General features: G+C 41.9%; 1 protein-coding gene across 2 annotated transcripts in view; it reads right to left on the bottom strand.

Annotated features, from left to right (window-relative positions):
• cdh4 (cadherin 4, type 1, R-cadherin (retinal)) overlaps positions 1-3860 on the bottom strand; it is a 208581-nt gene that overhangs the window by 181214 nt on the left and 23507 nt on the right. The gene's annotated exons all lie outside the window — the stretch shown is intronic.

The following is a 3860-nucleotide window of genomic DNA, read 5'->3' as shown; positions in this document are numbered from 1 at the left end:
TATATATATATTCAAAATCAGAATCTTTTGAGTTCGCTAATTTTATAAAAGTATAAAATCGCTGAAGTACCTTTTTCCAGCTGTTTCAGAGCTCCCAACTTCAGCTACCCCAGTTGCCCTAAAAACGTCCTTTTCTGTTTTCTCTAACCATCCTCTTCCAACACGACGAGGAAAATTTTACAGCTGACAGTTACAGCAACCCAGGTGAGTAATGACTTCCCTAATGAAACATCATCTGGCAGCCCATCGCCATTCCTTTAATCCTACAATTCTGTTCTCCCCTTCACCACACTCACTGCTCCTAACTCAATAAACCAGCTCGGCAAAGTCCCAGGATGAATCCTTACAGCCGTCTTGACCCTTTGGTACTACCACCGTTCTGCAAAAGCACTAAATGAAGGTGTCACTATGCATCAGGGCTCTTGAGTGAAAAGCTTTCCTGTGCTCTGACATATTTTTGTACGAACACACACATTCACACACTGCCTCACACCTCATCAAAGATGCAGAGCCTTTTAGAGGGCAGCTAACGGTCCAGTTATCTCTTTTCTTGTGACACTTGCATGTGTGTGCCGTGTTTCCACATTTTTCCATGTGAAATATTTTATTGCACTGCCTGTAACGCTTAGTTTCCATTAAGCTGCCTACTTTCAACAATGAAATAAATATTGTGTTTGCCACATTTAAATATTTGTGTCCTTCACTATTTGCATTTGCATTGCTCTTGGGTTGCCCCAGCGTTCCCATTTATTCATGTTCTGATCTTCTGATTTAATGAGTCAAATCTCAACTTTATGAATCTCATCTAACTTTAAAGAATAAATTGTGCCCCTGAGCCTTCACACTACCTATGAGAAAATGTGAGTGTTACATTGTGGGAAGAGGAGACATGCAGTGGGGGAACAGGTGCTACAGGGTAATTACAAACACAGCAAGCTTTTAATTATGCTCTCTTGTATGAACTGTTAATGAATATGAACCTCATGCAAATAGCGATGTGTTACCACTGTGCCTGTGCACATGCAAAATTACGCATGCATGCACACACATATACACTGTAAGTGTTAAGAAGGGGGACTGGTAGTGAATATCTTCCGTGCAGTGCCTCCTCATGGCTTGAAGCAAACCTGACTCTCACCTCACTCCCCACTCAGAGTTCACAAATGACACAAATGGTGACAGCCGGAAACTCGCTGGGCTCAGCCTGGGCCCTTTTACCTGGCATTACCAAAAGCAGCACTGCAGCACACCATGCAGTAACAGGAATGTAAAGGTGTTTTTTTAGTTTGGGTTTTTGTTTTTTTTTTAATGAAAAAAGGCAGCATGCTGTTTTCACAATGTGTGACCTGTCTAAAACATCCCTTTGAGGACTGGGTCATCCTTCTTATGTGACCATCTTGTTCCTACTGCACCTTATTGTCTGCTCTAATCCTTGTAACCTACCATCTTTCCAGCTCACCTAGAGGAATGATCCGGCTTGACATGGGTGGAAGCACTGATAATCCCCTGATATGATTTCTCTGTAATCTTTCCTGTCCCCCTTTTTTCCCCTATGGGTTCTGAACACATTTCATTTACAGTATGCAATGGTATTGTCTGTTGGCATGTATTCCATTTTTCATATGAATGGCAGATAAATCATTACTTAAGCTATTCAGTTTAAGCTCCTCAGTCTGGGAGGAAAAGCAGCAGCAATGGAGAGACTGTGGTATCTGCAGCGGCTGTGTTTGCATGCTAGTTAAATTCTCTGCCTCTACTTCTCCATTCTCCATCCCAGCTGTCCTTCTTCATCACTGTGATCCACTTTCTGTCCCTCTCATGTCATCTTTATCTCCTAGATCTATGATGTAAAGAAAAGAAAAACAAAAAAGAAAAGGCTAGCCAAGCCAAGCGGTAGACTTAAAGGTTTTTAAAAGGCAGACTAGGCTGTAAATCGGATTAGGGCAGAGGGGAGGGATTCTTTTATATTGAAAATCCATTTAATGAAAGGATGGACATTGGATGTACAATGACAGGCAGGACATAGACGTGCCTCAAACACTGTGAGGGTGATAAGAAAAGAGAATGTCCCGCTCTCTATAAAAAGAAAGAACGCTTTTATTTTGAATGGATGTTGTTGTATTCCATGTTTGCGTTGAGGACTTTCTCAGCTTCTTTGTGTTTTATTATCCAAAAGATAAAGCCAGAAGGAGTGAAACAGTGTGCGAGTTTACTAGAAAATAACAGTACAATTATATGTACCAATACTGTGACTTCAAGCCAGTACCATAACAGAGATGATCTCTGATACTGTCAGCAAAGGCAATAAAAAAAAGGCTCCGAACCAACACAACTAAGCCGAACAACATTTAAATCCCTCAGTCTGTCTGTGGCGCTCAACTCGTTTATTTTAAAGGACAGCGGCGTGAAGATACACCATTAAAAGGAGTGGAAAATGCATACTTTAACTTTCATAATTATACTTTAATCTGCCTATTGGGCAAGTTAGCAAATATTTACAACGGTAAAGAGGAAACATCGCCTGGAGCACAGTCTAGCAATGAAATGAGGAAGAAGCCACAGTGTGTCAGGCTTTCACTAAACATACAATAGCAATACTTCTGAGGGTAATTAATTTACTGTTGTTTTAAGTTTCTTAATTGAATTTTGTTAAGATGAAAAAAATTGACTAGCCTCATACTTATTTCTGAAAACTGCAACCTGTGTTGAAAATCTACTAAAATACAACATCAATACATGTAACCATAGCTAGGGGTGTATTAGTGTGCATCTCTATCGGCTGCACACCACATGTGACACAGCAGCCTGCTGAGATACACACTTTCCATAAAGAGAAGCACGGGAGGGTTTGAATGGACCCCTGTGGTCTCCATCTCTATTGTCCTGTAGGGTCTTTGGCTTTCCTTTGGCTATAAATATGTTTCTGTACAGAGAAGCCAAGAAAGAGAAAGCACAGAGCGTTACTGGGCTCAAAGAAGAACGTTATCATCACTATAGGATTTCTGCTTCAATAAAACATACGGTAACCAGGACTGAGAATGATACATAAACTGTAATTATACATGGTATTTCCAAAAGTATTGTACTGCATTAAATGTCACTGAATCTGGTGTGTAGAGAACGAGCTCCTTTGAGAGACTCGAAGTAAAATGGGGAAGGCTGTGACTTGTCAAAAGTTTCCAAATGCAGATAGTTGATATTTTGGTTGCTGGCTGCAATGCTCCAGTGCTCTGCTGAAGCAGAGCAGCCTCCAGTTGATAATCATCTGCTTTGTGGCGGGAAGCAAGGGGAGATGGGGCAGATGGCACTAGTTTTATTTTGCCATGGATGCTTTCTCTGAATAAGGAATGCTCTACTGAATGCCAAGCTCTGTGGGAGAGCAGAAGCAAATTGAAGCAGTCCTGCACCCTGCTTTTCGTTAGGCACAGGGCTATTGTTGTGTGCGCGCTCCAATTCCAGAGCGACGGACGAGTTCTGCTCATTCATTAATGTGCCGAGCTCGTGGACGGACAAGCCAAGTGGGAATTTCATTATCTTGCTCGCTCGTCCTTTCTGCCTCTCGCCTCTCCCTCATCCCACCAACCCCCCCGCCCTCGTCCTCGTTCCCTCACTGATACCCTTTTTACAGCAAAATTAGAGTGTATGCAGGCTTTTTAAATGCAGTTAAACCTACTAAAAGGGCATCTAACCCACTGCCAGTAGTAGCCTGTTAACCCTCTGTTCACTGGTGCCACAAATGGGAGAAACATTCCAATTATTGCGTCCACAGACAAACCTGCAGACTATGATGGGATAGCTTCAGTCAGTGTAGGGACTGGACAGTTTGGTCTATATGTTTTTAATAATAATAATGGATTGGA

Source organism: Pundamilia nyererei, unplaced genomic scaffold (genome assembly GCF_000239375.1).
Source record: "Pundamilia nyererei isolate P.nyererei 1_Seehausen unplaced genomic scaffold, PunNye1.0 scaffold00178, whole genome shotgun sequence".
Lineage (NCBI taxonomy): Eukaryota > Metazoa > Chordata > Actinopteri > Cichliformes > Cichlidae > Pundamilia > Pundamilia nyererei.
The sequence above is the reverse complement of the archived record's forward strand: the minus strand, read 5'-3'. Positions and strand labels throughout refer to the sequence as shown.